Consider the following 23,405-nt stretch of genomic DNA (forward strand, 5'->3'; position numbering starts at 1 on the left):
AATATCCATTTTTCTGAAATGTATAGCAATCAAAAGTTAGGGAGGGGCAGAAATCTATAGCTATGGCGACAAATTTGACATTTTCCTTCAACATATGGTTATATATGTATACAGAAATACATGCGTGCAGAAGGGAGTTGTAATAGAACGGACATGCGAACCAAAGGAGAATGGCGACGAGACAGAAAAGGCTCCTTTTAACCTGTCGCACGGTCGAACATAAAAAAACAAATTATATAACATAGAAACTCGTCGTGAGTGAGACGCGAGCCAAGTGCCAGTTAAAGAACAGAGTAGGACAGACAACCGTTATATATATATATATATATATATATATATATATATATATAAAGAGAGTAAGTTTATTAACATAGTGAAACTGTAGTGTGTGAGTGTGTGCATGCGGCATATATAACTAACACAGTAGATAAGTCAGGCCTTCGTGTACAAGGGTATGTAGACAACAATGTGAAATTACGGACTGTCGTATAAGCAATAGTGTGTGTACAATATGTTAGAGTACAATATGTGTGTGAGAGAGAGAAACACAAAATATAGAAAGAGTGTCTGTAACATAGACTACAAGTCTCAAACACTGAGATTGAGAAATACCAGTTCGTATGAGTTACACAAGATATAGAATGTTCATACGCAGGAAGTTGTGGCTGGAAAGCAGAGCTGTGGTGTCATATGTCGAGTGTGCTGAGCGTCGATGCTACGACCGGTTACCTGGTCGGAATATTCTCGCAGGTTAGTTCTGACTGTTGTTCGTGATGGAAATTATCCACTCATATAGTGTCGAGATAAAACCGTGTTTGTTGATATTGGTGTGTACTCTGGTGGTGGGGTTGCTGGCGACGACATTGTAGACAGCACATTGGTGGTGAAAATGTCGTAGCTGGAAACTGGCTGTAGCTGCGTTCTGTGTGGTCAACGACCAGACCTGTGAGAAGACTGAAATCAAAGATTTTGTTTTTATTCCTAATAATAGGATACATAGATGGGACAGACAAAAGCATATATGTGGTCTTCAACTTAGTCTGAAATCGAAGACGACTGGCGTCGTTGGAGCGGGCTTATCTATAGATGAAATAGGGCTCACCAGAAAAACTCTCTCTCACGTGACCTTATCTGAAGGCCACGATTGGACGGTATGCACCCTGGCGCGAAGCAGAACTGGGGACAATTGCCGCGCAAATGAGAACTAATCAGGGTGGTGGACACAAAGGTCCAAAGCAGCCGAAGACTAGATGTTAGCAGCTTCGTTATCGTTTATAATTGAATGCCAGAGAGAGAGGTTTTACTACAGAGTAAACAATGAAAATAACTTGGTAAGGGAAATTGTTTCGTAATGTGATGAGCAGAAAGTAAATAAGAAATTTTAACAGAAAATAAAGTATTGTACACGTTGAGGCGAAATTTGTCACTCAGTTAACGAAAGAGCCAGTATCGAAGGAATGAGAAAGAAACCGTCAACAACAGAAAAACATAAGACCGTACAGACTGAAGTGAAATTTATGAAGATACTTCTGTCAGTAAATTATGAAATTACTTACATCAGTAATTGTGAACTTTTTGTTTGTAAATAGCAATTCAGAACTTAGACTTACTGTAAAGACAATAACATGGAAGTTAAACAATAGCGTCTGAAAAATGAAAGTGAAAAGAAGAGATATAGATAGAGAGATAGATAAAGAGATGTTATGTCTCTGATGCTAGAAAACCGGAAGTAAATATTTTAAAATCTTTGTAAGACATGAATGTAATGTACAAAACATTATTTTTTATTTCTGATAATTCTTAATGAAAAAATCAAATGAAGACCCTATTATATGTGCAAGACCAAATTATTCAGGCAATACAAGTATGGAAGTAATTGGTGAAGCTTTTTGCACATGAGAAGTGAAAATGCTCACATCTCTATTTTATATATTAGATACACACACACTATACTGCTGAAGACTATCTAAATTGTGGTATTCATTTTGAGTGAACATCTCTTATAGATATATGGTGTTAGATATCATAAAAATGTATCAACAGCAGTCGAAAATCAGATAGAAGCATTGTTAAATCTGTATTTCTGCTTTTTTGTGTATTAAAAAAAGCACAGAAATATTCCAGAAGAAGGTGAAAATTGGCAACATTGACAGTGACATTGCTAAATCCAGATTTCTGCCTTTTGGAGCTTCATGATATTAAACATTCTTAGTACGAACGTGAAATAGGAAATAAAAATAGATCTACTGGAAGGACTCAAACCACGAAACTATTGATTGTTACTCTGAGTGGAAAATCATAGACAGCATGTATCCCTGATGTTTGGCTGTTTGACTAACAGTGATAAAGTTTGATTCCTTGATCAGTTGCTGTGTTGTGTCCTGGCATGACATTTCACATTGCTCTAATCTACTCAGATAAAAAGTTGTGTTTCCTGCAAAGAGTTAAACCCAAAATCTTGCACATGCAAGGTACTGAGGCTCCTTGATAATTATGACACACTGGATGAATATAATGAGTGTAATCAGTAGCATGGTCTCCTAGCAAGCAATAGACACATGCTACTAGTCCAACAGTAGTCCTGCTGTTTCTCTCTATTCTCTTTCAGATTGACGCTTGTAATCTCTTGATACTTCACTTTTAGTTCTAAATCTGTTATTTTAATTGTTACATTGTAATTCTTTGACCTCTTGTAATAGTGTTGGTTTCTTATCTTGTTCTGATTTCTTATGTAGTCATAAGGTCTCAGATTTATAGGAAGTTGAAATGAAACTGTATGATGTGTATACATTTGTTTAGAGCATTAGTATTTGCAAGTGAAGTGAAATGTCTACAACTAAGAATCAAAACAGCCATTGACCCAGTTTACTAGTAGCTGAGCTGACATTTACTCTATAATGCTCGCCACATTCCTTATCTAATTCTTAGTCTTTTTTAGTGTTATGGTCAATATATACACAAAAATGAACGTTATCTGTAAAAGTAATTGATTCTTTTGACATTTTAAACTTCTACACTTGAAAATGGCTTAGTTTTATATCAATATTTCTTTGTTTGACTGCTCTTCTCTCTAGTTAATTCTGTTTATGGCATTACGCCACCATGATTAAGTGTCCTTTCAAGTTTTACAATTGTGGCAGAGACTAAACCTTTCTATACACACAATTAGCTCATAAACTACGAGGTTCCTAATAATTTTTTTTATAGTGTGTCACCTGTGATGAAGAGATTTACAATCTGATACTCCCAAAGGCTAGCCAGCACCACCCTATATTCACTTGTTGCATAACAAAGTATCAAGCTACAGTGCCTTGCTCTATCAACGTAGCTATGAAAGAGTCTTTACATAGATGCTCAATCTGCTTGAAGTAGCAGCCAAATCTCCTTCACATTACATTTTACAATATCACTGGGTGTATTAGGTGGTGACCAGGCAGAATTGTTAGCACGTCATTTTTAGCAGTATTTTGTCTGACTTTATATTTTGAGTTCAAATGCCGTGGGGGATGACCTTGCCTTTCATCCTTTCAGAGTAGAAAAAATAAGTACCAGTTAAACAGTGGAGGCCAATGTAATTGACTTACATCCTCCCCCCAATCTTGCTAACCTTGTAACAAAATTTGAAATCAATATTTCACTGGGAATTAAGGAGGTTAGCTGGCAGAAACATTAGCATGCCGGGCAAAATGCTTACTGGTATTTCATCTGCCACTATGTTCTGAGTTCAAATTCTGCCGAGGTTGACTTTGCCTTCCATCCTTTCGGGGTCGATAAATTAAGTACTAGTTATGCACTGGGGTAGATATAATCGACTTAATCCATTTGTCTGTCCTTGTTTTCCCCCTCTGTGTGTAGCCCCTTGTGGGCAGTAAAGATATAAGAAACATTAGCATGCTGAGCAAAATATTTAGCGGTATTTTGTCTGACTTTACGTTCTGAGTTCAAATGCTGCTGGCTCAATCATGCCTTTCATTCTTTCAAGGTAGATAAAATAAGTACCAGTTAAACACTGGGGTCAATGTGATCCACTTACACTCTCCCCTAAACCTGTTGGCTTTGTGCCAAAATTTGAAACCAATATTACAGAATATATCCATTAAGAAGAGATTCAATAATGTTAATCTATATTGCTTTAAACAAACTGGATGGTCATATCTAGAATGCCTTTGATAAAAAGACTACTTGATCAGGGCTGACCTAGGGTTAAGCAATAATAAAAATAACAACAACTTACGTTATGAAAACACTGTGGTTTCTAAGCAAAAGTTATATAAATGAAGCTGGAATAAATCATATATTGATTCTATTCGCTTATGGTTTCAGATTACATTGAATGTGTTGCTATAACTTAATTAGAAGCACTGTATTTATTTATTCATAAATTATATTAAAATCTTTCCCACTTCACCTGTATAATACAGGCTGATGTTATGGCATCATAATTTGAAATTCAACTTAACAAAGTGGAAAATGGAAAACTTCAGTTACATCACTATTTTGATGTTACTCAAAAATATATCTTACAAATGGAAATAACATATTTCTTAAACACAGATATGTTTATACATGATGCAACTATATTTTCAAGCATAGAAATTGCTTTTGGCTTTTTACACACTTGACTGGTGTTTCATTTTATTGATCATGAAGGGATGAAAGGCAAAGTTCACCTCAGCAGGATTTGAACATACAATGTAAAATGCAAGAACAAATATCCTAAAGCATTTTCTTCCAATGCTCTAATGATTCTGCCAGCATGCAGTCTGCTAAATTTAAATAAAAAATGCTATAGAGTTGCTGTGATTCTTATTTCTTATAATCAATATATGACATAATCCTCATTTATCTATTTATTTATTTTGTTTGAAAAAGCCATTCTGTTCAGGGGAACAAAATTCAATGTTCTCATCCATTTTTTTTTTCTTTCTATGTTGGGATGGTTGGATAGGTTTTCCCCAGGACTGTACCTTGCCCCTTTTTGATTTCTCTGCCATTTCCTAAGTGCAAAATCTTCTGGGGATAAGCCTTCACCTCTTTCTCTTCTATAGATTCTTTCCCCTTAGATTGCTTGATACATCTTTATCCAAGTGGCATCCTTATGTATTTCATGTCTGAAGAACCGGCAAAAGAGATGATAGAATAAGTACTAGGCTTACAAAGAATAAGTCCTGGGATCGATTTGCTTGACTAAAAGTGGTGCTCCAGCATGGCTGCAGTCAAATGACTGAAACAAATAAAAGAATAAAAGAATATATAATAAAAGATATATATTTGTGTGCTTGTGTGTATATGTGTGCATGTGAGTGTGAATGTTTACAAAACTACTCTGAGTTATGGCAACAGAAGCTAACACCAGTTACAAATGGTAATATCATTGTTTGCAGGTATGCTGCAACCAGTGACGTTTGTAAACATTTCTTGCACTTGCAAATTTCACTAAACTGAAAATCCTTTGATGACAGGAAATGCATTCAACTGTAAAAATCCAACCTTAATTTCTTCCCATCTAAGCCATGATTACAATGAAAAATAGATGTTAAATGAAATTATGCTCAGTGATTTTAAGACATTGACTGGTCAATCTTTTATCTTTTGTTTTTTACTTGTTTCAGTCATTGGAATGTGGTCATGCTGGAACACCAGTTTGGAGAATTTTAGTTGAATAGATTAACCCCAGTACTTATTTTTGTCTCATGTTTGGTACACATTCTATTGGTCACTTTTGCTGAACTGCTAAGTTACAGGGATGTAAACACATCAGCACTGGTTGTGAAGCTGTGCCATGGGACAAAAACAGACACAAAGATACACACACACACACACATATGATGGGAATCTTTCAGTTTCCATCTACCAAATCCACTCACAAATCTTTGGTTAGCCCCAGGCCATATTAGAAGACACTTGCCCAATGTGTCACACAGTGGGATTGAACATAGAACTGTGTGGTTGGAAAGCAATCTTCTTACCACACAGCTACACATGCACCTATCTACTATAATAATGCTCTTTAGTTTTTCTCCATCACAACAAATGAGTGAGAAAGGAAGGGGTGCTGGAATTCTTGGTAGTAGAATGATAGAAATTATACAGTGAAAATAAATCAAATACCATTTCAACTCTGTGTGAGTATATGCATGAGTATGTAAAAGGTACATGAATGTTTGTGTGCAATGGAAGTGGAATGGTGAACATTAAACACTGAAAAAAAAAAATCAAACAGTGTTCCAACTTTGTGTATTTTGGATTTACTTGCTAGCTCCTGTATTTAGTCACGGCTAGCTTTATGTGGCCTTAAGTTGTACAAGAAGGATGGAAAACTTTAAAATTCTTTTGAAGGAAACAAGCAGTCAAGGGATGTTAGTTACAGATAGATTTTTCCCCAAAAATTTGGTAATAAGAGAATTATGAAGCTAAAAACCTAGTTTTTTACCTTATTTATATATAAAATACTACAATTAGCCATTATTTTTGACAGCATGGGGCCAGCTAGTATTTAATATAATTTGCAATGTATACTGTGAGTTAGCATATCTTGTATATAATGTGTTGTAAATAATGACAAGCACCCTTTCCCACCCCTGCCACCAATACCAGAAATCTCTCTTTCTTTCTCTCTCTTTCTTTCCCTTCCTCTCTCTCTCTTTCTTTCCCTTCCTCTCTCTCTTTCTTTCCCTTCCTCTCTCTCTCTCTCTTTCTTCCCCCCTCTCTCTCTCACCGGAAATCTCTCCCTCTCACTCTTACCGGAAATCTCTTTCTCTCTCTCCCACTGGAAATCTTTCGCTTACTGGGCATCCAGTTGCCCTTCCCCTTTCTCCTCCTCTATTGGTAATCTTGCTGCCCTCTCCTCTCTCTCCACCTATCCTTAGACTAACTAAGCCAGATAGTAGCCCACTTACCTTTTTCTTGCAAAATCAGTAACGTTTCTCCCACAAGGCTCATAATGCTTATGTTTACAATGCCCTAAACATTTTCATATACAATACTTCCTCACTCCCCCACCACCACCACCATTAGAGGTAACAACCTTAACAACCCAAACATGTCTGAATGATGGTAGGTTAAAAGCAAGAACAACTATTATGATGCCTGTTACCAAACATTCACGGGATCCTTCTTGTCAGGTACTGAATAACATCTCTCCTTCCAGTGTTACCTCCCATATCTCTTTCCCAGTTTTCAGAGTTAGCACTCTAAAACTAGGTACATTGAAAGGTAGGTCTAGTGAGATTGTAGAGGTGCTTGAATGGAGGTGTGTTAATGTATTTTGCATACAAGAGATAAGATGAATGACAATGATCTCATCTTTGTGGCTGGAGATTTTAATGGGCATGTCAGGCAGCGATCTGGTATCTTCCATGGTGTACATGGAGGCCATGGAGTTGGTACCAGAAATGAAGAAGGAACTAGGCTCCTGGAGTTCTGCGATGCAAATAACCTATGGATCTGCACCACCAACTTCAAGAAACCAGCTAGCCACCTGATAACCTATCAATCAGGTAACTCTGCTAGCCAGATTGATTTCATTCTCACTAGACAGCAAAATGCATGGTTGCTCTTGAATATAAATACCTTCCCTAGTGAAGAATATACCCACCCAACATAGACTAGTAATTAGTGACTTTAGACTCGAGGTCAGAAGAATGCCAAAAACCAGACCAATCTGGAAAAGAAGGACTTGGAAGCTTAGGAACCCTTCAAATGGTCAGAGATTTAGGGATATCCTTACAGAGAAATTTGATGATAGGGAGGAGGAGCTACAGTTCTGTGGCATGCAAAAAGTACCCACTACACTCTCGGAGTGGTTGGCATTGGGAAGAGCATCCAGCTGTAGAAACTCTGCCAGACCAGATCAGAGCCTGGTGCAGCCGCTGGCTCTGCAGACCTCAGTCAAACCATCCAACCCATGCCAGCATGAAAAATGGACGTTGATCGATGATGATGATCATCATCATCCTCATATGGGAAGGAAGTATGGTGAGCTGGCAGAATTGTGGAGAGCTGGGCAAAATGTTTGGCTGCATTTCTTCCAGCTTTAAGTTCTGGGCTCAAATACCACTAGGGTTAAATCTGCCTTTCCATCCTTTCAAGGTCAATATGGTAATTACCAATCAAGTACAGGGGGTGGGGTTGATGAAATAGACTTATCTTCCTCCCACAAAATTTCAGGCCTTGTCCCTATTGTGTAAAGGATTATTATATAGAAAGATGAAAAAGGACAATATATCGATAGAATCATTTGAGTATCAGACACAATGCCTCACATTTTCTTCTGATTCATTACATTCATGCTTCATATCCCATCAAGATTGACTTTACCTCTTATCTTTTAGGTTTGTGGTTTTCAACAATTTTTTCATCTATGGACTCCCTTGATTACTATTTTATTCTGGTGGACTTCCATAGCCATTCAATGTTTAAAAACTAGTTTTTAAGATACTTCTTTGAAAATTCCTATTTTGTTTTTCACTCATTAACTTGTGTAGATTGATCAATGTAAAATGTTAGAGAAGAAGACCTAGCTGTTTCTTGCAATCCATACCAATACATACATCTCGACCAAATTTTTTTCAGGGGTCCTTAAAACACTATTGCAATCCCCAATTTAGTATTCTGTTGCATGGACCACCAAAAATCTTATGTGGACCCTCAGAGGCCATATTGACCCTGGTTTAGAACTACTGCTTTAGGTAGACAATACAATATAGCACTAGTGAAGTACGGAGGTTGATAGTAGTGACTAGCCTCCTGCCATTAAAACTACTGGCCTTGTACCTAAATTAGAAACAAACAATAATATTGAAAAGTGACAGAGAGACAGCGAGAGAGAAGACGGAAGAGGATGAGAGAGAGGAAGGAAGAGAGAGAGGACAGGAGAGATGGTGAAAGAAGGAGATAGAGAAAGAAAACCAGAATTATCACTGGAAGTATCATCAGAAAATTTTTAAAAAGAAACGTATGAAGGTAATCAAATAACTATAAATTATTATGAAAAGTGTTCAGCAATTCTTCTAATAAATATTTTTGTTATTAATAAAATAAAGACAAGTTTTAAAGGAATTGAATTTGACACTGACACCACTCACACTTAATGTCTTTTCGTTTTACATGAGAAAAACAAATTAACCCAATGTGACCTAGCAGGAACTTAAAACCAAGGTCACATGGAAATTAACAAGTGTCATGGCACAGACACATTGAAAGAACCAGTCTTCAGGGATGTTACTATACAGACATTATGAATATTAATCGTGGTGATGATAATTAATATTCCTGCATGACACAAACTAAATACAATTTGAAAGCAAAACAACAACAAAATTTTTCTCTTTAATATATAAATTGATTGTATCCAATAATTACAAATAGTATTATACCATGTCAGTTGTTTATATTAATCTGCCCAGATTCAAATATATACCTGATATTAATTTCAAATGCCAATTAATAATCAAGCTTCTGGCTTTTAGGATCTAGTGAATGAGACCAGGTCTTCATTTACAAGAAAAAGAAAAAAAGCTTTCCAATTAATTCTGAAAATGTGTTTGAGGAAATATTATTATTACTATTAGTATTATTATTATTATTATCATTATTTCGTATATATGTCCAATGTGAATATTGTGTACAAGATGTAATTTCAATATTTTAATTTACAAAAAAATTTCAATGCTAGAGTGCAATTTTTCTATAGACTTCTGACAGAAAAGAGTGGTTAGGATTTGAGAAGAATTAGATTAATATAAATGTATACTTTTAAAATTAATATTTTAAAACTTAAAAAGCAAAATATTGTTAGAACAAATTAATTGCAGTGTGACATGTACACATACATAAACAAATATACACATATATATGCACATTTTAAAGATGAACTTTTTTTTATTTTGTTGTAGACATTTCAATGACTAAATCCAAATTCATATTTATTTTCAATGTTCTCTTTTTTTTAGTGCTTGCTTGTTGATGTTAAATAAAAGTAAAATATTGGACATTAACCAATACAAAATTTCAACTTTTAATTAATTTAAAACCAAAGCAACTTGATATGTAAATGATAATGCAACGATAAAAAAAAATCTATCTTGGCATTTTTTCATTGTTTACATCAATATTGAATGCTTTTGCTTTTTTTCTCTTTATTTTCTTAATTTTCACCTCACACTTCAACTTTGAAATTACAAGTTCAGGATAACTAGACAATCTGGCGACAATAGAATTTCTTCTCAGAATATTTATGAAGACAGATGGAACATGTAAAAAAGGAAAAAAAATCTATGATGCTTTATGTTTTATGAAGAAGCAGAAAAATATAAATTACTTTAAACAATTAATTGCTAAATCTTATAAGAAATATTCCTACCTTATTTTATTGGTTAATGGTTGTAATTCAATGTAAAACAAACAGAGAAATCAGATTTTAACATTTGACCACTCATAAGGGGACTGGTTGCTTGTATGTATTGGTGTATTTAGACAGTTATCCGATTCTCATGTACTTTTAAAAGCATATATACATGAATGCATACATACAAATATACATACATGCATATATACATATACATATACATATACAAACGATTTTGTTCTCTTTAATCTTGTTTCTGTATGTTGTCATATTATACAAAGAATTTTCTAAAACTAAGAAACTAATCGAGCATTTATAGACAAAATTATTGGTTAGTAACTTAATAACACAATACAAATTTTCTTCAGTGCTATATGGAAAGTGGTTTTGAATAATAAGCAGGAAGGAAGTTGGTAGGATTTTAATATGTAGTAAGCTTATTTTAAGGTATATGCAGAAAAGATATAGAGGACTTTTTGTAGATGTGAAAAGGACTAGGTGTTTAGGTGGGCCAAATGTTCAGGGAACAATATGAGATGAAGAAAAAGGAACTTTTGTTTTTTAAATCTTAAAGCATTGTACTGAAAATATCTGTGTTAGGAGAGGAGTGCAAGTTGCAGAAATATAAACATAGGGAATGTATGTTGATAGTAAGTCAGTGACTAAAGTGACAAAGGATGGATGAGGATGAGTTGTTGGAGTGTTATGATAATGCAAACATTAAGGTCAAGTTTACTTGTCAGTCATACTGGATAAAACACAAAAACAAATACCACTTATTTACTGTGGCTGATTCAATACTCCATGTCACTACAAATGTGGCTTTGTGCTAACAGTAAGCTATTATTAATATCATCATTAAAGTAGGAGTCAGCCTTTCAGACATCATAATAAACTTTTCCCTTATACTCTACATCTCTCTGCACCAACTCCCTTGTCTTCATTTCCTCTTACATCATCTTTAGCCATGGTTTCCTAAATTTCTCTTCCTTTACTTTTTTCCACAATCATTACCCATGTTTCACTCTCATAAACCATGGCACTTCTTACACATGCAGCATACAACTTACTTTTTAGCTTCAGTACTACTCCTCTTCTTGTTAGCTCACAACTCAGTTTCTAGAACTTCTTTCATGTGCATCTCATTCCAGTTATCCTCTCCAAATCTTTGCCTTCTCCATTTAACATGCCATCTGGGTAACAACATAAATTTACTCTTTCCATCTTCGCACCATTTTCAAATCAACTCTTCCTTTATCTGTAGCTCCATGCATACCACATACTTAAACATCACTGCCACATTCATATATATCCACCTCGCATTGTTATATTTTCAGCAAATCTGTTACCCTTGAATACATATTGTGCTATTAAAAGTGCTTGCTCCAACAGCCTTCCTGCTCACTGCAAATGGCTACTTTTCTAATCTTTACATTTTACCATGTGCTTTATTACTTATGATCATCTTCCTGATATCCACCAACATACATTATGCTTTTATACATACTTTTCACCTATTCATCTTCACTTCATCAACAATCTCTGCTATTAACATGAGGACATCTGTTAACATAGTAAACCCTCTGCTATGCTTCAGGTCAATATTTTCACAGCTACAAAGAGTAGTGGGCCCAATACAAACTCCTGATGCACTACAACATTTACTTCAACTTGTTACTGTTGTATCCCATATATTGTCAACACTATTTCAACTGCTTATTCCTCTAGTTCTCTCTTTATACCTGTGTTACCTCTTTTCTTGGATCCCAGTCAAAAGCTTTCCCCAGATTAACAAATGCAAGAAAGAACTTCCTCTTATCTCTTTACTTTGCTTGTAACTGACTTACAATAAAAATTGCATCAGACATTCCTGTTACCAACATAAATCCATACTGCATTTCATGAATCTTCCATTATCTCCTTATCTTTTCTTAAAAACTCTAATACTGTCATTCCATGTTCCAGTAGCTTAATCACTCAGTACCAGTCACAGACCAAAGGATCAGAGGAATGAAAAAACCCAACTCCCAAATCACTAGAATATGGTATTCTTCACCACCAACTTATAGGCCATAACTAAATTCAAGCCATATGTACCATTAACCTTTTGGCTAGCAAACCATCATCTTAATGACTCAGCTAATTGCTACTATCATTATCATTGATCGAATGAATTGTAATTGCATCTTTTAGTTTCATAATGAATATAGTATATTAACTCAATGTATTCATAGATACTTCACTTTATTATATCACTGAAAAATATTTCCTTCAGATTAATGAAATTAATAATTTAATAATAACAAATAACTTCATAAATGACTAATAATTCAATTATTTATTTAGCAGTAGTAAGAGTGTTTTAATAGTCACTCAGTCAACTTCAATTTATCTTTTTAATGTAACATTTCTATTTTTGTACCATTCATTACATCATGTGTTATTTTGATGTAATTTATTATTAAAATATTGGAATATTCATTTCATAGGTAATATTTTACAATGTCTTTTTTTTTTTTACACGGTCCCAAGAATTTATATTAACAGTCCATGGATTTATTACATAGAAGATTTAATAAATATGTTCCTGCCTTGACATAAAATCCTATAATAGCATCAACATATTACAAAATTTTTCTCATCTGTCAATTTTTAGTTTTTATTTCTCAAAAAAAAAAATCAAGGTTTAGAAAGAAAAAATAACATCCTTGTATTTATTTCCTATCCCATGATATGAAGCATAAAGCTATGAAAAAAAACTGACGAAAACAAAAACAAAACAATATGCCAAGATGTCTTTCAGTCATTTCTCGCATCCCTGTAAAACTTGAACAAAATCCAATAGCAGATTTTTGAAGCAAGTCACGCTAGGGTTTTCCATAGTTAAACAGTTGTATGCAATCCATAACCAGTGATGTAGTAATCAATAAGATTTATGCAATCTATACTGTAACATCCAAATGTTTAAAATACATGGTGTACCTAACTTTGACTTCCTTCAGTGAAGGGGGGGGGGGAGGATGGTGAGAGTGACACGGGGATAGGAGAAAGAGAAATAGAGAGAGAAATAGAGCAAGACAGAAAGAAATTGAGAGAGAGAAAGAGAGACAGATAGATAGAAAGAATGAGAGGAAGGGAAAAAGGGTGGTAAGAGATTTTTCTGAATGATTAAGATATAAATATATATGTTGAGTGTAGTTACAGTAGAGAGAGAGAGAGAGAGAGTAAGAGAGAGAAAGAATGACATCAGCTATAACTGAGTTAACACTGTTGAAAATACTTGAAAATCACATAACAAGAAAACAAAATTATTCAAACAAATATCTCTCTCTCTCTGTTTTTCTCTCATTGCAGTTATAATTCATATGAATAGTATGAGAATATTTTGAAATATTTAGCATATCTGCAAAAATAAGTAGAATGTGTGTGGTTAGATAGGTGATCTTCTGCCAATTTTATTCTAAAGTGTATGGATATATGTTGAAGTAAATAAAAAGGTTTCTTTTTCCATTGTGAATATGCAAGCCATATAAGACTCTAAATGAAAGCAGAATTTCCTGGATGAGTAGGTGCTTACTGGTAATGTTCATAGATATTAACCATGCAGTGTGTGTGTGTAGGTTCAGCTGTTTAGTTCCAGGTGGCACAATTGTGGTGTATATATTACCGGCTTCTAGCAATTTGGGTTTAAATCCTGCTGAAACCAACTTTCACTTTCATTCTCTCTCCTCTCCCACTTTCCTTATCTCTCTATGTCTCTCTCCCCATCTCTTCCCTCTTCCCTCCTCTTCATATTTCACTCTCCCCCTTCATTCCCTCTCTTCCCCTCTCAGCCAATTCTCCTTTTTCCTCCTTCAATCTTTCCCTCCCTCATACTTCCACCTTCTCCTTATCTCTCCCTCTCTCTCCCCCCACTTCTCTCATTCTGACTCTAAGTTCTGCTGAGACCAACTCTTTACCTTTTATCCTAACAGGATTGATAGATAAAGGATTTTGGCCAGGATTGATGAAACCTTCTCTGCTTCCATTTGTTACATACTAGATGTTCCGTTAGGTCAAGGGTGGCAGGACTTAGACAATCTCTGTATCTGCTCTTGACTACCTGGACATTTGAAACGATTAACCAGCATGATACATGCTGCCAACTCATCTTTGATTGCATTTGGCAGCTGTAGAATTGTTTTCATCCTTCTGATGCAACGTGTTACATAAATGCAATTCTTATTGAGCCTTTATCAAACTAACAGACCCAAGCGAATATCACTAATAACTTCTAACTTTTACATGCTTCAGCCATTAGAATGTGGCCATGCTGGGGCACCACCTTCAATTTTTGTGCTAGTTTTTTTTTAAACCTGGTACTTATTCTATCAGTCTCTTTTGCCAAATTGCTAAGTTGTGGGAACATAAACATCGGTTGCCAAGTGGTAGAGGCGGGGACATATACTGACACAAAGACACACACACATAATACATAAATACATACACACACACACACACATATGTGTGTGTGTATATATACATATATATATATATATATATATATATATATATATATATATATATATATCGTTGCTGGTGCCCCTGGGCTGGCTCTTGTGCGGGTGACACATGAGGATTCTCGAGCGAGATGAGCGTGGCCTTTGCCAGTACCGCCTGACTGGCCTTTGTAGGGTTTTCGAGCGAGATCGTTGCCAGTGCCCCTGGACTGGCTCTTGTGCGGGTGGCACATAAAAGACACCATTTCGAGCGTGGCCGTTTTCGTGCGGGTGACACGTAAAAGCACCCACTACACTCTCTGAGTGGTTGGCGTTAGGAAGGGCATCCAGCTGTAGAAACTCTGCCAAATTAGATTGGAGCCTGGTGTTGCCATCCGGTTTCACCAGTCCTCAGTCAAATCGTCCAACCCATGCTAGCATGGAAGGTGGACGTTAAACGATGATGATGATGATGATGATATGCATACATTCAGGGTGTGGTGAATAAATTATCATCTAAATTATGCAAAAATGAAAATAACACTAACATTTCATTTTAATAGATATATTTACCAAAATTACATAGAAATATCTTGAGATACTAAAGAGTAAATTCATTCAATGAAATCACCATTCACTTCAGCCACAGCCTTCAGATGACTTTGGAATCTCCTGCAGCTCTTCTGGATGCTCTCCCCATTTAAGTTGATGTATGTTGCCATAATCCTTGCCTTCAGTTCATCTTTGGTGTTGTTAAGAAGTTTTGTCAGTCTCTCAATCAACTGCACCCTACACGTAATAATCAAGGGGATTGCAGACTGGACAGTTATGTGGACAGATGTTAGGAGTGATGTGGTTGCAGCCATGACTGGGTTCATCTGACAGCCAGGACTGGGTTCTTCTGCTTGTGTGGCATGGTGCAGAGTTCTGTTGCCAGACATAAGGTCTTCCAGCAGCCACCCTCTTGACCCAGGGGTGCACTACCACCTCCAGGCACTTGACGTAGGCCTTCGTGTCAAGTTTAAGGCCATGTGAGAAGTTGAATGGAGGCATGACGTCAACATAACTAGTGATCACTCCAAACACTCTGAAATATTTGTATTGGAGCTTCTAGCACGACTGCCAAGCAGTACAGCATGTCATTTCTACTTTTATGGCAGAGTGAATTGCATCATCATGCTGACTTTCTCACAGATGGTGCCCAACTGCCCCTACCATACTGCGTAGTTGACAAACCCCAAAATAAACAATGCACATGTGTAAAATCACAATGGTGACAATTTACCCATTGCACCCTGCATATATATATATATATATATATATATATATATATATATATATATATATATATATATATATATATATACCCTTTGAAATCTGATTCTGAAGGAATGTTTTGTGAACTAGCATATATATACATATGTAAATTTACTTGGAAATGGATGCATCATGTTCAATTGAATAATAAATTGTAAACAATACATCTATATAATAAAGCTGAATGTCTGTGTGTCTGTACATCGATAGGACGAAAGGGAATAAAAGATACAGAGAGACAAAGTATGTATTCTCATGTAAAATTTTACGAGAAAGATGATGAGCTACATAAAATTTACCTTTCATTGTGATTAGGGGGTTTAAAGGGGGTGAAGCACCCCCTGTGAATTTTCAAATAACCTCCGATTTCAAGGAAAATAACATAACTACTAGGTACTAAATAAAGACGATTTCCAAAACTTCACCATCTTAGGATATTATCTAACCATATTGTCATTGAATGCTCAAAATGAGGAGTAGAGATACAGCCAACAACTGATGAAGGGTCCTTTCTCTGTGTTTACTTGCCTTGTTTTCCATTTTTCCTTGTTGTTTGTGTATTTCATGTTATTTGCACTGTTGGTGATGGCCTGTACCCATATATGCATGTATATATACATACATACATACATATATATGTACAACGGGCTTCTTTCAGTTTCCTTCTATTAAATCCACTCACAACGCTTTGGTTAGCCTGAAGCTATAACAAAAGATACATGCCCAAGATGCCACATAATGGGACTGAACCTGGAACCATGTGGTTGGGAAGCAAGCTTCTTACCACACAGCCACACCTGCATACAAATACTAAAATTTGTATGAAACCAAATTCCAACTACACCCCATCATTTTACCTGTATAATCTCTAAAATGCCAGTATATAATTATTTTTAAATATGTGAATGCAGATATCTGCCTCATACATAAGAGGTATAACTGTTCACTATTAGTTATTCTTACTTCCTTTTTGAAGTACTGCCAAGTATGTTCTGCTCTTCTTAGCCTTAGTCACATAGGTGCAATGGATCTGCATAATTGTTAGGAAAGGTGTTATTAATAAAATATCCAACTGTTTATAGTATTGTTCTTAACATTTGCCCAGTTATTAGAAAAACAGAAAGCAGTAGATTAGCAGAATTGTTTGAGAGGTAGACAAAATACTTAGTAGTGTTTAATTATGGAGCTTTTCATTCTGCATTCTATCCTGGCTGAATTTGCTTTCCTTTCTTCTGGAGTTAATAAGCTAAGTCAAGTACTTGGGCTAATTGAATTGAATGTTTCTTTCCCCAAAATCTGTGATCTTGTACTGATTTTAGAATTCATTATTTAATTAGCTCTTCCAATTACATTCCTTACAGAATCCTTGTCACCATCATTGTTGTAACCACCATCATCGTCATCATTACTATTATCCTTATCGTTGTCATTGTCATCATTGCAGTTGTCATTGCAATCATAGTTGTCATCATCATCATAACTTAGTCTCTTGCTCTCAGTAAGAAGGAGTTGTCTGATTTTGTCACCAGTATAGATGTTTTGTCCACTTGTCTGTGAGCACTTGCTGTTATCAAGGCAAACTTTCCCTGCTCCTAAAGGTTTCAGCAACATATCTTCTGTTACTGGCAACTATTGTAGTCAATACTCCCTTTAGATATCATCCAATCTCATCACATTAGTTCATACTGGCTCATTTGTCTCTTTTACACACGTCAGCAGATCTTTAATTTCCACTTGCCTTTTCATCTTCCATGCTTCTCTTCGTGTGAGTTAAATGATCCCTATTCATCTTATTATAGGAAATTTATTTCTCTACATCCTTTGCAGATCAGCATTTAACTCCAATGGCATTTTCCCATATCTGTTGGCATGTTAGACTACTGAAGATTCCGACAGTCTTCCTTTTGCATTGAAAGACAAAAGACTTTATTGTCAATTGATGTAATGGCTCACTAAAACTCTTCTTACCCATTCTTGTACAAGCTAGATTCATGTCCAGCAATAATTATAGCCAACAAACAGGTTTCAGAAAAGCCCTTGGAATTCTAATGTTGCTATGCATGAAGATAAAAATTATATCCCAGTTTAGTTCCCAAGGCTATTGATGTGATTTCTGATGCCTGCTGACCCTTTCCTATGCTTTACCCAAAAACTGCTGAGGAAGAAATGAAAAATTGTTTCTAAAGCATTCTGTTAAGAAAATCCTTCTATTCCCATTCCTTTCTCTTTAATCTTTCTATATGTTCATATATTTGTGCAAATATGATTTGCTTTCTTGCTATTTGGAGCTTTACACAAGGCAATCACTCAGTCTATGCTGGTATGACTCACTCCAGGAATGATCTGACTAATATGTAATGTTCAGATAACCAGAGAAAAAAAATCATATACTATTCAAAAGTATGCCTGTGTGGTAAGAAGTTTGTTTCTCAACTACATTGCTTGAGGTTCAGTCCTACTGTGTGGCCTCAGGCCAACCAAAACATTGTGAGTAGATTTTGGTAGATGGAAACTGAAAGAAACCTGTCATGTATGTGTGTGGGTATCTTATGCTTCTTTCCCACCACTATGTAACGACAGGTGTTTGTTTATGTCATTGTAACTTAGTGGTTTTGCAATAGAGAACAGTAGAAAAAGTCTCTGATTTAAAAATAAGTACTGAGGTCAATGTGTCTGACTAAAGCCCTTCCAGGCAGCACTCTAGCATGGCAACAGCTCAATGACTGAAACAAATGATGAAAGATAAACTCTATCAGATGTATTGAGTACACTTTTCGTTGTTTTCAGCTGTATACACATACACATATACCATGTACTCACACACACACAGATATATACATATACACGCAAAACTATGTCGGTGTGATTACAAAGTACAAGGTTTGGGATCAGTCCCACTATATGACGCAAGAATAAATATCTTCTTTTTGTAGCCTTGGGTTAAACACTACCTTGTGAGTAATATTGGCAGATGGACACAGAAAAGTCTAATATGTGTGTGCTTGTGTGTGTGTGTGTGTGTGTGTGTGTGTGTGTGTGTGTGTGTGTGTGTGTGTGCATGTCTGTCTGAGTGTACATGTGTGTGTGTGAATATTATTCTGCATCTTGCTTACCTTTTTATTGCAAAATAACCCTTAGTTTTGTTTTAGATGTGTGAGGTTTGACTTTATCAATAATATAAACGATGATTTCATATACAAAAGTAACTAAAGTTCAAGGGACATTCACTGTGAATATTATTAGTTTGATGCTAGAAGAAAATGTTATAAAGTTAAGAGAAAATGTACGATATTTTGGGCAGAGTCCAAGAGAAAAGTCCAGAGAAGAGAAAGAATGTAGAAAGAGGAAAGTGAGATAGGAACAGAGAGTGAAGAAAGAAACATATGTGTAGCTCATGTGTTTGATCACTAACTGGAAGTTTGTGGTTTTTAAGACAAGAGAGTGCTTAGACAGGCTGTTTGGTAAAAAGCTTGCTTCCCAATCACATGGTACTAGGTTCAGTCCCACTGCATAGCACCTTTGGTAAGTATCTCCTACTATAGCCTTCGGATCAACCAAAGCTTTGTGAATGGAATCGGTAGACAGAAACTAAAAGGAAGCCCATCATATATATATATATATATATATATATATATAAATAAATATATATGTTAAATCTCCGAACGAGGTATATACAGTAACTGCACGACAACGTGAAGTATATTCCCCACTTAAATGCGGCTAAGCCCTAAGGGTGAATGCTACTGTAGCTTTTAAGCCCCAGGAGGTGTGTATACACACACACACACACACACACATATATATATATATATATATATATATATATATGTATATGTATGTATACATATATATATATATAGAGAGAGAGAGAGATAGATAGATATATATAACTATGTATATATGTATGTATGTATGTATATATATATATATATATATATATATATATATATATATATATAGATAGATAGATAGATAGATAGATATATAACTATGTATATATGCATTTATGTGTGTGTGTCTTTGTGTTTGTGTTTGTTTGTAAAAGAGTGTTAGAGGAGTGGGATCCTTCCCTGGATTATGTTATACCATTAGATTATTTCACAGAGTATACTCAATACTTACTCTTTGTTATGCCATCTTACCTGGAGAACAGATTGCACCAGGAAGAACATCGAGATATAAAAATCTGCCTCAATATGTATAATCCAACTCATGCTCCATAGAAAAATGGATGTGAAACACTCATTAAGGAATGAGCATGTGCAAAGTATCTTGCTTCTGCCATTAGACCGTGTCCATACTAGGGTTCTGCTTGGAATGATTTTAATCATTGATATTGATACTAGTAATATTTCTGTCTTTATCATTACAAGTTTCAGCTGGAGAGCTGCAGCCATGCTGGGTGAGTGCTGTTAAATAACAAATTCCTACATCAGGGATTGAGCCAGGGCCACCTAGGTGAAAGCCAGGAATCCTAATCTCTAGACCACTTATACATTTTAAGCTTGGTTATTATTTCATAACTATGTTTATTACACCACAAGTTACCAGGCATAAACACTGACAGCAGTTTTTCAAGTAGGTTAAGTATAAAAGCTGACAATGTCATATATGAGAACATGCATTCATACATACACATGAGTGCATGTGCACACACACACACGCACACATGCAAATCATAGCCATGACTTGCAGATGAACATGACCTGTTTAGTATGTAACATGCTTTTCACATTGTTTTAGGTGCCTACGTAGTTGCATACACACACAGGCACCCTTTTGAGCCTCCCACTCTTAATCCCAGCAGAATATTGAAGATGTGCAAGCTGTTGGGAGAAAAAGCTGCACCAGTACTTGGCTGGTATTCATTCTTCAGCTTTGTAGACTGGAGCAATGTGAGATAAAGTATTTTGCTAAATGACAGAATGGTTTCAAATTTTGGCAAAAGGCCAGCAATTTCGATGATGGGGTAAAGCCAACCACATTGACTCCAGTGCTCAACTAGTACTCATTTCATCAGTCCTGAAAGACTGAAAGGCAAAGCTGACCCCAGTACAATTTGAACTCAAAATGTAAACATGGTTGCCTGGTTGTGCTAACGATTCTTTCAGCGCACTGTGACATAATGCCATCAAATTATCCAGAAAATGAACTCACAATCTCATGATAGTTATCTCAATATACTAACCATTAGTACCTTCAGTTTATACATACATGTATACACAGAACAGATTTACAGAGAAGTTTTGTCTATTTCATTCATAAGGCTTTGGTCAGACTGGAGCTTGAGTAAAAGACATCAAAGTAACCTTCTGAGTCCATAACCATATCCGTGCAAATCTCTATCCATCTATCTATCTATTTATTTATCTATCTATCTATCTATCTATTTATCTATCTTACATATTCACACACACACATACATGATTCTCTGATTTGTTTTAGTTCCCACATCAAGACCATGATGGTAGGGGTTGGGGGTAGAGGGAGAAAGAGAGAGATAGAGGAAGTAATTCATAGACAGTTTTACTTGCTATAGTATTGTACATAACCTTTATATATTAACTTATGCAAAGAATTTAATTAACAGAAAATAGATAGCACTTGTTTAAAACTTATATAACTAGTGTACTAACCTAAGATAAAACCAGTTAATTCTTTATTCAAATAACATTCCTATCAGATTTGTGACACATATAAGCACAGTAAGAAATTATGTTCTCCTATTTCCTTCTATAAATAAAGGATGAATTAAAAATTAACAGTTACTTATTTTCTTTTAATTTTACTACAACTTCTTTTGAATGCACACATATTTTTCAACACTTTTTGATATTGTTTGTTTTTACTTCTCTTGCTGTAAGCTAAAACTGATAAAAGAATACATAGGAATTTATTTCTGTCAGAATACCATAAACATTTTACTTTTGCTATTTGATAAGATTTCAATCTGTTTATATTTTATATGGTTCTTTTTTTCTCATTTTTTATATTTTTTCCCATCTATTTTTGCAAATATATTCAGTTGCTTTTTTTTGTTTTTGATATTCTTCTTACACAGCTTTCTGATACAGAAATACAACTCATATTTTAGATTTTCAGATAAAGACACCTTACTGTTTCACAAGCTGGCATCAATATGTGACATCGACTAATCTATGTGCACTTACCTTTACTGTAAGCATTCTTCAAACTTTGGTGTATTCCAGCTGCTCTCCATCTTTTGCTGTTTGAGTATTTCACAGAAACAAGATCTGTCATCATAGACATCTGAATGAAAATCTTAACTCCTTGATGCATGAATGACTTAAAGACGCAGAGACTGCCAAGGCTGCAGAGACTGCAGTGCATTGCGTGTGAATTATATGGCAGAAATGCATTCATAAATTTAACCTTCCCCACTCCTCTCACTCACTCAAATCCATTTTTTCTCTTTTTATTATAATTTTTTTTTTACATTGGAAACTATATGCTAAACAATATTTATTTTCTTTTTTAAATATCTATATGTTTCTATTTTGATACAAATACTCATGTCTTTAGAAATACTGACATATATCTGACTACTTATATGAACTCTTTCTATATGATTAGGTTTTCAATAATCAAAACACACACAAGTACAAAAGTTGAATTCTTACTGTATATGTTAACAAGTACTAAGGGAAAATTTACCGCACCAAATTCCTTCACCATGTGATAAATACATTTTCAGCCAGATATTCAAATTGGAAGAAGTATAATATAAACTTTTCAATTATTGTTTTCATATTTGATTTTTTTCTCCTTTGGAAGATAGTGTTGATGATGATTGAAATTATGGAGTGGTGTTCTCACGACAGCAATATTCTGATTTGTCTTTGTTGTTTTTTCTTTCTTTTACAGTTGAATTTTATAGAAAATTGAGACAGTTACTTTAAATAGATATAATTACAGTGTATTAATTTATAATGAAATAGGAATTCAGGTAGTTATTGCTGGCACAAAACTTTGATTTCTAATGATGCTGAAAATGGAAAAGTAAGGAAAAGTTGATATGAAGCTAAGTCATGTAATAATTCTGTTTCCTAAAATTTTCCTAATTGCAGTTCGTGTCTCCTTTCAGGTGTCATAATAAGCAGAGAAATCATATAGAATGCTCTCCACCCACACCAAAGGACAAAATATCATGCTCATTGGTTAATGAAGAATATACTTAACCAATTTCATTACTATTTCTCAACTGTCATTCCTCTGTTTAGAGATTTTAATTAATTTTAAAT

General features: G+C 35.0%; 1 long non-coding RNA gene across 2 annotated transcripts in view; it reads left to right on the forward strand.

Moving 5' to 3' along the window:
- The first annotated feature begins 410 nt into the window (after positions 1–410).
- LOC149136075 (uncharacterized) overlaps positions 411–23,405 on the forward strand; it is a 32,448-nt gene continuing 9,453 nt past the window's right edge. Inside the window, exon 1 of one of the 2 annotated variants that reach the window (XR_016241536.1) lies at positions 411–1,331. This is a non-coding gene — a long non-coding RNA (uncharacterized LOC149136075). The remainder of the gene's footprint in view (positions 1,332–23,405) is intronic. The other variant, XR_016241534.1, reaches the window with a different exon arrangement.

The sequence above is a fragment of the Octopus bimaculoides genome, chromosome 4 (assembly GCF_046866305.1).
Source record: "Octopus bimaculoides isolate indiv1 chromosome 4, ASM4686630v1, whole genome shotgun sequence".
NCBI lineage: Eukaryota > Metazoa > Mollusca > Cephalopoda > Octopoda > Octopodidae > Octopus > Octopus bimaculoides.